Source organism: Castor canadensis, chromosome 16 (assembly GCF_047511655.1).
Source record: "Castor canadensis chromosome 16, mCasCan1.hap1v2, whole genome shotgun sequence".
Lineage (NCBI taxonomy): Eukaryota > Metazoa > Chordata > Mammalia > Rodentia > Castoridae > Castor > Castor canadensis.
The window spans coordinates 47,938,112-47,951,814 of NC_133401.1; the positions used below are offsets into that span (position 1 = coordinate 47,938,112).

At 39.3% G+C, this 13,703-nt stretch overlaps 1 long non-coding RNA gene across 1 annotated transcript in view; it reads left to right on the forward strand.

Annotated features, from left to right (window-relative positions):
• The window catches only part of LOC141418087 (uncharacterized), a 115,049-nt gene that overhangs the window by 51,566 nt on the left and 49,780 nt on the right, over positions 1-13,703 (forward strand). Inside the window, exons 4-5 of the long non-coding RNA XR_012442725.1 lie at positions 6,201-6,288; positions 10,123-10,288. This is a non-coding gene — a long non-coding RNA (uncharacterized lncRNA). The remainder of the gene's footprint in view (positions 1-6,200; positions 6,289-10,122; positions 10,289-13,703) is intronic.

The window sequence follows — 13,703 nt, forward strand, 5'->3', positions numbered from 1 at the left end:
TTGACTGTGTCGTCCTCACTCTGTGCACAGGAGCTTGTGACACTGAAGCCCTCCTTGCTTGTAGTCCCCTCTTGCCTCTGAAGTTAGGCCTTACTTGTCTGTGTTGGACTTGCTTTTGCTTATATAATTCCTACTCTAAGCCCTTAAAAAGTCAAGAGTTACTCAGTAGTTAACAGACAAAAAATGTTCTCAGGACAGCAACAGGACTTTTTCAGAGAATTTGTTCAAGGTGATTGAGGGCATGAGTGGGTGAACACAAGGATGCCTTTAAAAAGGGGGGAGAAAAAAGTTTACCAAAGCATCTGTTACTGATTTTTTTATTAAGATCAGCTCATTTGGGAAATTCTGGATATAGAATTCATGTCACTATGATTTCTAGTGAGTGAAATAATTTCGAACTTTTAATTCAGTGTCAGAAAATGCTTGAATATTTACCCTTATTATTTTATGGGACATCTCAATTTCAAATTCTTTTCCTCTCGTAGCTTCTTGTAAACTCAGATCTTCTAAAAAAGGCATTTTACATGAGAATTTCTGTTGGTATCCTAAAAAAAATCCCAAAATTTAGGGCTGGAGGCATGGCTCAACCAGTAGAGCACCTGTCTTGCAGGTATGAAGCCCTGAGTTCAAAACCCTAGCACTGCAAAAATGAAATAGGTGAATAAATAGCTAATATTTGTAGAATAAAAAGAAGACAAGAAACCAGTTGGCTCAGAATAAAAGGGAGCATGATGGTGACTAATTATTCCTAAGAAGTAATTACAAAGGGAAATAGTTTTTGTTACTGTCATTTCCATAAAATAATTCAACATCACTTAGTTTCCAACTTGTACCACAGCAATCCTTTCCTGTGCATCTGTTCATGTATTTGTTCTCCAAGACTTGGCCTAAATGCTATCTTCTTTCTTCCTACTTTTTTTCCTTCTGTGGCACATGGCTCATTTTGTTTTGTTCCTTACCTTTGTTTTTTTGTTATTTATTTATTTATTTAGCTATCTATCTACGTTTTCATTTATCACCATATTATTGTTGTACTGGAGGTACGTTGTGATGTTTATAAAGGTTCTTACAATCTATCACAGTTAAATTCACCCCTCCATCATTCTCCTTTGTCCTCCTTCCCCAATTCCTGGAAGTTTCAACAGGTCTCATTTTTTCCATTTTCATACATGAGTACATAATATTTGCATTATTTAAAAAATTTTACCTGCTGGAAAATAGGTTCTGGGAGACATCATCTGCCTGGTTCACTGCTCTGGTGTCAAGGCCTAGAACAGGTGCTCGTGTGTCCTCACTCACTGACCTGTCCCCACAAACTAATACAGGTCATCCCACAGCCTGCTGAGCTATTAAGGCCTTGCTTAGCCAACCCAGAAAAATCTCCAAACTGGCACTGTAAGTACCCAAGGTGTGCCCAGGGGCCCACGGGCATGGGGGAATGGATCTGTCAATTTTATGTGCCAGCCTGGGTGGGCTGTGGTGCCTGGATGTTTGATGAAATGCCAGTCTAGATGTTGCTGGGAAGGCAATTTTTAAATGTGATGAATGTTTAAATTATTAGACTGTGAGTAGGGTAGACTATCCCCACATAGCATGGACAGGCCTCACCCAATAAGTTGAAGGTCTTAAGAGAGAAAAACTGAGATCCTCTAAGGAGAAGGAAGTCTGCCTCTAGGTTGCCTTTGAACTTGAGACTTTAATGACTCTTCTCTGAAGAATTCACCTGCTTGCTGGCCTGCCCTGCAGAACTAGGCTTGCAGCCTCACAGTCTCTTGAGCCAATTCCTTAAAATCAATCTCTCTCTATGTGTGAGTGTGTGTCTTTCCCTATTCCTCCCTCCCTCCCTCCCTTCCTCCTCCTCCTCCTCCTCCTCCTCCTCCTCCTCTTCCTCCTCTTTTTCTCTCTCTTTCAAATGACTACACACACACTATTGGCTCTGCTTCTCTGGAGAAAGCAGAGGGGAGATTGTCACCAGTGTTTTCTGTGTTCCACGGATTACCACCTGGAGCATTTTACCTTTTTTGTTTGTTTGTTTTTTGTGGTACTGGGGTTTGAACTCAGGACCTCACACTTGCTAGGCAGGTGTTCTACTGCTTGAGCCACTCCACCAGCCCCTGGAGCATTTTATATGCACCCAGTTGAGTGGGTTATGTCACGATGAGGAAGGACCACCAAACATTTTTGCGATTCATAAAGGCTTATCTTTGGCACAGGCAAGTTTGTTGAAATAGTTGTCACAAATAAAGATAAGACCAAAAAGCAAAGGTTGCAAATCTCCTGATCTCATCAGTAAGGACAGATTAGCTGGCAGTAGTGCCCTCCTGTGAACAGTTTCGAAACGAAGGGCACACAGTCTGCAGCTTCCAGCAGACTTCCACGGTTAATAGTTTAACCATGAGGGAGAAAGTGAGAATTCAATCACACTGCAGAAGGAGCAACTGAAAGCCCGTGTTTGGAAATTACTTTTGTTACTGAAATTTACTTTAAAGTGACCTGAACCTGTTTGGGGAGAGGAGAGGTGTTGGAACCAGTGGGAGGGAGGGATGTGGGATAGGGTGAATATGGTACAAATATTGTGTACACATGTATGTAAATGGAAAAATGAGACCTGATGAAACTATTTCAGGAACAGGGAGAGGGATAAAGGAGAACAATGGAGGGGGTGAATTCAAGTAGGATATAGTTGATATATTGTATATTTGATATATTTACTTTTTGTAAATGCCACAATGTACCCCCAGCACAACAATAAAAAGGAAAAATAAAAAGATTAAACTTAAAAAAAATAGAATAAAAAAGAGAAACAAACGAAAACAAAGTGACCTATAAAAACTGCATAGCTACAAGCTTAGTAGTTAGAAGTAGACTGGTTACAGTGTATTTCTTTCTATTCAACAATGGGCGATCGGACAGTTTGATTCCAATAGCAACAAAACTTGAGCAGTTACTACAAGAACTTTTTTAATGGTTTTATGATTTAGAGAGCATTTCCTCTATCCAGGTCTGAGGGCTTCCTGTCAACTGAGTAATCTGTGCTCTCCCAAACTCTTCTGTTGAAATCTTAACCTTAAATGATATGGTATTACAAGATGGAGCCTTTTGCGGGGAGTGTGATTAGGTCATCATGAGGGGAAAGCCTTATGGATGGGACTGATGCCTCTATTAGTCAGTTTCACATTACTATAACCGAACACTTGAAGCAATTAAATTATAAGAGAAAAGATTTAGCCTAGCAATTGTGAAGCCCTGAGTTCAAACCCCAGTGCCAAAAAAAAAAAAATACACCAGAGAAAAGGTGTATTTTTGTTGATGTTCCCGGATCCTCCAGTCTAAGATCAAGCAACCCCATGATGTGGGAGCTCTGATAAGGACTGCACATCATGATGGAAGCATGTAGCGGAACAAACCACTCACTTGATGAGTCAGGAGGCAAAAGAGAAAGACTGAGAGGTGTGTGTATAGTGGGAGGTGGTCCTCACAATACCCTTCAGTACATTTAAGAAATCTGAGCTGGGTGTGGTGGTTCAAACCTACAATCCTAGCTCCTTGGAGGCCGAGATTAGGAGGATCACAGTTTGAGTCCAGCCCAGGCAAAAAATTCACAAGACCCCATCTCAACCAATGGCTGGGCGTGGTGGTACCCGCTGTTATTCCAGCTATGCATGGAAGTGCAAGTAGGGGAGTCACAGTCCAGGCCAGCCTTGGCAGAAAGTGAGACCCTATCTCAGAAATAACCAACAGGGACTGGCAGTAGAATGTCTGCCTAGCAATCAAAAGGCCCTGAGTTCAAACTCCAGTACCGCCAAAAAAAAAAAAATCTGAGCAGAAAGTTGGTATAAATATAAAGAATAAAGGACAATTTTGATGAGGTCTTTGTCCAAAGTGAGGAACATATTATTGGACAATGGAGAAAAGGCAATCCTTATTTTAACTTGGCAGATAAGGTTAGGGTTCTTTGTGAAGTGATGGAAATGCTCTCAAATTGGCTGGGAACATATTAAAAAATCACTGGGTGGGCTGTATAATTTGGGACTGTGCCTCACTAAAGCTAGTAAAGCTGTATGATCTCCTGCTGACCGTATGAAAATGTGAAATGGGTTTAAAATGTGCATTAGCTTTTCTGTAAGACATGGGGGTTCCTTACTCCTGGAAAAACCAAATTAACTCTTTAAATGTCTTGATCGCTTAATGGGTCAAATTGGCTTTCTTTCCACAGAATATTTAAGGTTACACAAATGTAAACATATGCAAGGCTAAATTAGATTCCAATAATTGTCCCTTAAAAGGATTCTGCTTTACAAGCTCCAAGCACCACTACAAATGATATTAACTTGATTATTATGCTTTCTGAAACCTTTCAGTGCTTCCTGTCTAAATGTTAATATTGGTAATAATTGTGTTACTTCATTCTACTCCAACTTAAATGTAATTCTAAGATCCTCAGAGCTTCACTAATATTAAATCAACTTGTGGATAAACTTTGGATATCTGAAATCTTTGGTTTTCTGGACACTTTCTAAGTGATTAAAAGTTAGTTAGAAATTACAAAACTAGTAACAAGTAGTATATGTTTGATCTTTGTAAAGCTCTAATCATGATAAATTTGATATAATACATTCGGAGTTGCACATACACTAATAATATAGTTAATATATCTGAAAGCTGAAAGTAAAAACTTTACAGTTTTCATGTTATTTACATGTATTTGTGTATGTTTAAACACACTTATAAAATTATACTAGAACCGTGAAACAGAACCTTATAAATAATAAAGATGAAAAACTAGCAATTCAGCAAAAAAAGTATTCTTTTTTTTTTACAAGCAACAACAAAAAAATTATGTCTTATTTAGTGACTTTTATAGAGAACAGAGCTTCCTTATCTGCGGGGCACAATATCTTTTTTTAAAATCATTGTGCTGGGTGGGGATACATTGTAGAATTTACAAAGGTTCTTAATCAAATATATCATAGTTGAACTCACCTCCTCCATCATTCTCCTTATCTCCCATTCCTGGAATAGTTTCAGCAGGTCTCATTTTTCCATTTTCATACCTGTGTACACAGCATTTTCCCTCCCCCACACTATTAGTACCAACTTCCCCAGGCGGCAGACAATATCTTGAGAGGCTCCTAAGTTTTTGTGGTTTTGTGTTGACTTCTTCATTCTTTATTCACCAAAATCTTTTATTTCTGAAAAAGCCCAAACTCTGTAAATGTTCATTTACCACTTAATTTAAATATTATTTTAAATTATGCTTATAGCAAATGGCTCAAATCCAATGCTATAAATGTTTCTTTGACAATTATTTTTGATACTGCTTTTCCCAAATACAGATACAAATACTGCCTAGTGACAATGCTAATATACTACTTTGTCTAAACTCTCTTTGGAGTTTCACAGGAAGCTTCTGGGACACACTAAATATTTGTTCCAAATGTTATAAAATCAGTACTACAAATGGTAAGAAGATGCATATGTCCATATTTTAGTTAGTTCTACACAATTGTGAGAACTAAGTTTTCCTACAATCAATTTCACAACATGGAACGGGGAGGGAACCCATATCAAATTAATTACATGCAGATAAAATGTTATTAATATGAGTATATTCTTTTTTTGTGGCCCTGGAGTTTGAACTCAGGGCCTCATGCTTGCTAGGCAGGTACTCTACCACTTGAGCCACTCCACAAGCCCTAAATACATACTTATTTTCAGTGTACTTGTAAGTCACATATATTCATGAAGGATTTTACTTTCCTTCATTTGAATAATTCTGGCTAACACATTAACCAGGACCACTCAGTCTTGTCTCAGTAGCTGGTTTCAGCTTTCCTTTACACTTACCTATGACACCTGCTACAAATCCACAGATTCTTGGGAAAAAAATTAAGAAGATCTTCAGCAAAGAACTGTTCACTATCTGATTCCACATGAAAATAGACTCACGGATCCAGATTTGCCAAAATAGAGCTGGCATCATTATTACAAATAGAACTGACACCTGTCAGACATCACAAAGACTGAATTAGAATTCCACAACTCTTTCATTCAGAGATGGTCAGACTCACAGTCACCGTCTCAAAACAAGGGTTTGTTAACCAGGGCTAACGAACTGATTTGATTATGATTACTGTGATATTTATAGTGGGCATATTAAAATTTAGTTTTTTCTTCTTAATAACCCTTAATATCCTCAGGAACCATTTTCTGCAGATTCCACTGGACTAGAGACTGCCTACACCCCCTCCAAATCTAATATGAACAGTGACTCAAGCAGTGACATTTGTAAGTGCCTCTGCATGTGGTATCTTGCTAATCAGGCTATAATTAGATTACGTAAATGTGATTTGTGTCTCTAATTGTCTGTGCTCTACTACATTAATGAAGTGTTAATAGTCATGATATTTTAACATTAGTAACACATTAATTTCATTTTAAATTGTGTCTAAAAATATTGACCACTGTTATTAGCAGTTGCTATAGTTGGGGCTGGTGGACTGGTTCAAGTGGTAGAGCACCTGCCTAGCAAGCATGAAGCCCTGAATTTGAATCCCAGGACCACCAAAAAAAAAAAAAAAAGACAAAGGAATTGCTATAGTTGGATCTTGGATCGCCCCAAAAGGCCCATGTGTTAAAGGCTTGGTCACCAGCCTGTGGTGCTGCTGGGAGATTGTATGACCTCTAAGATGCAAGGCCCAAGAGGGAGGAAGTTAGGTCATGAGATGTACCCTTGAAGAGGATATTGGCACCCTGGCCCCTGTCTGTCTGTCTTGCTTCCTGACCACCACATAGTGAGCAGCTTTGCTCCACCCCGTACTCCCCACCATGATGTTCTGCATCATCACAGGCCCAAGGATAACGGACCAACTAAGCCTCAACTGATACCTCTGAGATCAAGTCAAAATAAATCTTGTTTCATTATAAGTTCTTTATCTTGGATATTGTATTATAGCAATGACAAACACAGGAATGTATGATTTTTCCTAAAGGGGTGGTGACTTTAGCATTTATCAGTGCACCTGTTGGATTTGTTCTGCTGCTTTTAGCAAGAGAATGATGAAAATTAATTTTATGTGTCAACTTGGCTATAATACACAGTTATTTAATTAAACAGCAACCTAGGTGTTGCTGCGAAGGTACTTTGCAGATGTGGTTGACATGTACAATCCTTGACTTTCAATAAAGGAGATTATCTTTGCTTAAGTAGATGGGCCTCTTGAAGAGGTGTAAGGTATTAAGAGCAAAAATTGCTTCCCAAGGAAAAGTCTAGCAGCATCATCTCCTGAACCCCTATCTGAGTCCCAGCCTCCTAGATTTCCCTGTGGATTTTGGACTTGTGACTGCAGCATCCACTCCCATCTGCTTCCACCCTGTCTGCGGGCCCCACAATCTTTTGAGTCAATACTTTAAAGCAAACTTCTTTAAATCTATATCCAAATCTGTGTATCTGCTCTTTTGCTCTCATATCTCTGGAGAACCCTGTCAGATATAGTAATGGATTTGCATAGAAGTTGGCTAAGGCTAGGAGTATGGTCTAAGCCAGTTAAAAACAAGTTTTCCCTATGGAAATTTAACTAAAGCCATTTAAGGACCACCGTGTTGTACCATAAGGACCCGAAGTATTAAGCAATTATTATTTTGAGACAGGGTTTTGCTATGTAGTCCAGGATAACCTTAAACTTGAGTTCCTCCTGCCTCTGCCTCCCAAGTGCTAGAATTATAGAAATCTGTCATCACATCCAGCTCAAGTCAATTATTATTATTTTTTGGTAGTACTGGGGTTTGAACTCATGGCCTCATACTTGCTAGGCAGGCGCTGTACCACTTGAGCCATTCCACCAGCCCTGTTGTTTGATGGGTACTTTTAAGATAGGGTCTCATGAGCTATTTGCCCTGACTGCCCTCAAATCACGATCCTCCCAATCTCTACCTCCCAAGTAGCTAGGATTATAGGTATAAGCCACTGGCATCTGGCTGAAGTCAATTATTTTTAAAGAAACTTTTTATTTTTAAATTGAATTATATAACATATTTGTTTCAAAGTCAGAATATGAAACCTCAGAATGGCCATGAGTTATCACAGCGGATTATTTCTGTCCCCCAGCTGTTCAGTTTAATGCCTGTCCAGATAGTTATTCCAGTCACAAATGAGGCTGTTGGATGGATCCTGTGCCAAGGAGTGGACCTTGTTTTCTATATCTCTTTTCAAAGACTGAAAGCTACAGAGAAATAAGTAATTCAAAATCAGCAAGCAGAATTGAAAACAATTAATTTTTTTAAAAAAGGTATAATGTACATAATCACATAATTTTATCCTCATTTGGAAACTACATCTATCTTGTTCCAATCACCAACACCAGTTAAAGTGCTGTTTTGACTGTTCTCAGTGGGAGAAGCATTTTCACACGCATATCCATGTATATTCAAAATTTTCACATCCACAAGATAGACATAGAACCATTTTCTCAATGCTGTTGATTCCATTAAACACACACGGAAAAGGGGACAAGGTGAGTCTGAAAGACTTTCCAGGAAGAGATGAAAAGACACACAGTGGATTTCTCTCACTAGATCAAGGCTTCATTTGTAGCCTGTTTTGCTTCTGTTAATGTTTGCATTTAAAATACAACTATGACATATGGTAAGAACTTTGGTAAATGTCACAATGTACCCCAGTACAACAATAATAAAAATAAATAAAGGTATATTAAGGACAACAAAGAAAGACTCTGAGACAATTTGTATATCCAGTTGCTGAATACCTTTCATCTATTCATTTCCCAGTTGACATAAGCATTTTGAAACAAAATCAGGCAGTGTGTTCTGTGCGTTAATGTCTCCTAGGATTTAGGTTCTGATACTTTGAGCATCAGTCACCACAGAGGGCTCTTCATATGGAACACACTCTGTCACTTCCAGGGCACACAAATACTAAATAAGGCACTCAACAAACTATCATAAGAGATCACCAACTAGAATTGTCACATGAGTAAAAGCAACTTGCCCAGCAATAGTTATATTGTCATGTAAAGTACGGGTATGAGAAGGAATGTCACATAGTTACACAGGAAGAATCTGGAAGGCTACAGAAAAGTTATTGGTGGTCACCTCGAGAGAAAGTTGGAATGTGAGTCTGAAGGGAAAAGATTTCTTTTTCCCACACTTTTTATTTGTGAAGATTAACTGTACAGTGTAGGGGATTTCAATGTTCATACAGGCATATAACATAGTTTGATGATATTCACTCCTTTTACAACTGGAAAAGATTTCTTTTTAAATCCCACACCAAAAGCAATTAAGAGATGACTAATACTCTTTGAAAGTGTTGAGCTCACAAAAGATGCAGAAAAAAGACCAAGGCACCGTTACAAACTGGAGAACACTAAGGAGAAGAAACAAGTGCTGTATCTGATGCTGGAGCAGCAAAATGACATTCCTGTAGACAATGTGAACTCCAAATAAAGCCTGTGGCTTCATTCACAGGATCATTCCTATGAAAACTAATTTCTTAGTTCTAATCCATGTGCCATGGTTACATAAGAGCTTTGAAGCCACTTGAAGGCTATAAAGGAATTCACTGCAATATTCCCAAACTTATCTTAAAATAAGAACTCTTAGAAAAGGAGAAAATGGGACACATAAAAGCAATACACTGCTCTAGAGCCCACCTCACACTCCATGCATCAGCCCATGGAAATTTGCATGTTAAGTAAAGGGGATAGCAGCATAGGGGATGCTGCAATGCTTCTGAATTTAAAAGGCCCTATTCCACGGATTTTGAAAATATTTTAAATATTATGAATAAAAAAGTGGTCTGGTGGTAGAGTGCCTGCCTAGCAAATATGAGGCCCTGAGTTCAAACCCCAGCGCTGCCAGAAAAAAAAAAAAACTAAAAACAATGAATGAAATGACTTGAAAAAATAAAAGAAAATGTACTTCCATATTACTTGTATGATTAGAAGGACATGAGAACTAACAGCTTAAGTCGGTGGCTCTCAGCTTTGGCTGGCTGCTATAATCACCTGGGGAGGTGTTAGAAACCCCAATGCCCAGGGCACACCTGAGGTGACTTGTATCAGAACCTTTAAAATCTAAGGTTTTTTTTCTTTCTCCATTTAGCACAGCACGTCAGTGTGTTCAGAGGTTTTCAAAGGACACAGCCCAGCATGTTCCTTGAACAGGCAAAACTCCACGTTTCAGAAGTTCTGATCACTATACTTTCTGGAATTCACAGGAAGCCTACAAGTTTTCCCCACAAGAGGACAAAAGCCTGTATCTGATAAAGGTTGGCTAATCACTGAAATCCTTTTCTTAATTTCACTAAAATGTAGAGTTCATAAAGAGAAGATCCAAGGCAGGGAAACATTGAAGTTGAATACTTAAGTCGGTTTCTTAACCTGGGATCCATGAACCTGAATTGGAACCAATGCATCTATTCTCACCAACTTCTAACTGAAATTAAGAATTTCTTTCAATAGGCCTGGCGGAGTGGTTCAAGTGGTGGGGTGCCTGCCTAGCAAGCATGAGACCTGAGTTCAAACACTAGTACTGCCAAAAAAAAAAAAAAAAAAACTACAACACAAGATTTTCTTTCACTTAGGACAGTAAACCATAGTTACTAACCACCACATCTTTATGTCCCACAAAAATGACAGACATATTCATGCCCTCTTGAGTTGCAACTTCAAAAGTACAGTAAATAGCAGGCTTGCCGCTAGTTCTTAAGTAATGCATTAATAAAGAAAAACATGGATTACCATATCACAAGTTTGGCTTAATATATAGGAAACTGTATTTGTAAGCAATCAGTTTTCTTTGTAATCCTGTATATCAAGTTTGTCTAATACACTTAAAACTGAGAATCTATGTGCTAATAGATTATGCAAGCTGCCTTTCTGTAACTGTGTCCCTCTGTGGACACTTCTTAGAAGGAATCTATAGGCATGGCCATATTTCCAGAGAGGTTCCTGGAATAAGCTAAGCATCTCTGCTTTAGAGTTAAAGAAACTAAATAATCATTTAACAAATAAACAGCTATGATTTTTTTTACTCTGTTAAAAACGATTTACAAATACATAAAGATCACTATGTCAAACAAGACTTTCTCTTTTTGTAGAGGCCAGACTGTCACCAAGAAATAGACCATCTTCCCAAGGGTCTAGAAAGATCTTTTGTTTAGAATACCTAAGCAAAAGCTGACTTCCACAGCAAAGATAACATTTTCCCTTTTAGTAAAACTTGCTGTGCTCGCCAGAGTCCTGATTCTACTCTTTCAAGTCTTGGAGAAGACACTTAAGAACTTCAACTGGATTTTTCCCAAACAATTGATCCAAATTCTATTTTCACTCTCTGAATCTTAGAAAGAGGAACTAGAATCCATACAGGCAATCACAGTGAGGTGATGTGTACCGGATTCAATTTAGGAGCTGGGTTAATGTCTGGAATCACCGCACTGAGGTTTATAGTCATTTGTAGCTTTGATCACATCAAATATCTCTAGAGGGATCATGCAAGAAGGCTGAACAGTAAGTTATCAGCGGTTGTCTGCTTGCTATATTCCCCTGTGCTCTTCGACCTGGCACCATTCACAGCAGGATGGCTGGCAGCAAGGGAAATGCAGGACAGCAGAATCTGGGGCAGTAACCGAGGTTGGGCTGGAGGGAGGTTGCAAAGTCATGTGTGCTCTCGGTGTCCTGGGAGCACTGTGTAATCACCTCTCTTGCTCTCAGTGGGACATGTGTCTGTCCTCAAGCCAAGTTGCACAAGAGAGTTCAGTGAATTTTCAAATGTGCCTGTCAACAAGGATGCTGTTTACAATGGCAAAGACATCAGGCCACTTTGAACACTTGGGCTAAGTCTCTAAGGAAATACCACTTACTCTCCCCTTCCCTTTTCTCAGGGGTCTGAGTTTAAGCAAGTTGCAATGCCTACAAGTTGTAACATTAGGTAACAAAAGTATGGCACCAACTGTCAGTCACGGTACATGAGTTTTGAAATTTTTTCTCCTTCTGGCCATCCTGGCTCCACCAGCCATATTTATCAATAAACCAGGAACAGTCTATAAAACCTGCTCAGTGGAGCTGGTGGACTGGATGCATCATCTGAGACCTTGTGAGAAATGCATATTCTCAGACCCCCAACCCACACCTGCTAAATCACAGTTTCTGGAAGCAGGGGCCAGAAATCTGGTGGTGGGTGTTTGTTTTATTTTTTGTTTTTGTGGTACTGAAGGTTGAATCTTGGAGCCTGGGCTTGCTGGACAAATCCTCTACCCCTTGAGCCATACCCCCAGACCTTTTGTTTGTATTCTTGTTTTTGAGATAGGGTCTTACTAATTTTGCTCAGGATGACTTCTCAGTCATGATCCTCCTACCTCTGCCTCCTGAGTAGCTGGAATTACAGGTGGGAACCACCAGACCTGGTGAATCCATGTTTTAACAAGCCTTTCAGATGATCCTTAGGCACACCTAAGCAATCCTCTGCAGGCTGCTTTTCAGTCAGGACAATGTCACTGTGTCACGGGGTTGCAGCAGTGTGATGTGGATGTTTATTAAGTGGCCAAAGCCCCACAAGAAAGAAGAGAACCATGAGCTCAGTGCACACAGACCTAGGGAGGGAAAACATTAGTATTACTCTAATTCACTCATGCCAGCTCCATGACAGTGAGTTTACAAAACATCACACACCTTCACTGTGACTAACTGTTTTGAAATTGTCAACAAGAGGAGAGGTTGAGTAGTTCAGAGAATTAAGGCAGAACAAGTTGCTGTGAGAGTCTGAACCCTTTTTCTAGTTCTTCCACTGACTTCGTATAAATATTTTGAGAGCTCAAACTGGGTCTTACTCATACTTGTATTACCAACACTTGGCTCAGAGCCTGCCTCGTTATAGAGACTCCATGAATGTTGCAAGCATGAGTTAATGAGTAAGTGAATGAATGAAATTAAAGGAAGGCTTTGTCTTCTCTTCTGTGTATTAGTTTTATTTTGTTCTAAGGTATAATCCATTTCCTTACACACACAGGTTGTTGGTGGATTTCAGCTCCTTACCGTTGGTAAGGCTGAGTTTCCAATTCCCCTGCTGGCTGTCAGTGCAGGGCCTCACCCAGTTTAAAGAGGGTGCATGCATTCCTTGGCTTGTGGCCACCCTCCCCTGTCTCCACAGCAAGAAATAGGGGCTTAGGTTCCTCTAGAGCATTGAATGTCTCCTCTTTCTTACTCTGCCACATCCCTGTAACTAACGCCTGCCCTTCCTTTTCCACTTTTAAGGGCACTCATGATTAAATGGGGGATTACACAGATAATCCAAGATAATCTCTTTATCAAGTTTCAGAATCTTCATTATAGCTTCAAAGTCCCCTTTGCCATGTAAAATACCATATTGATGGATTATGGAAATTTGACATTGGCAAATTTAATGCAGAGCACATATAATGTTCTTGTAGAATGCATTCACACAAAGTGTCACCAGTCAGAATTAACCCTTTGAGAGATGAGGTGTTTAGAGAAATTAGTTTGTAACTGTGTACAATCACCACTTTTAAAACTCTGCTTCTTGTCCCCTTCCCTCATCCAGACAACTCTGGACCAAAAGCTTCTCCAATTCCCTTTGCCTGCCTTCCAATCAAAGTACAAGAGTAATAGCTAATAATTATGAATTACCTTACTGTATGTTACACAAACCATCTCATTAGATTATCG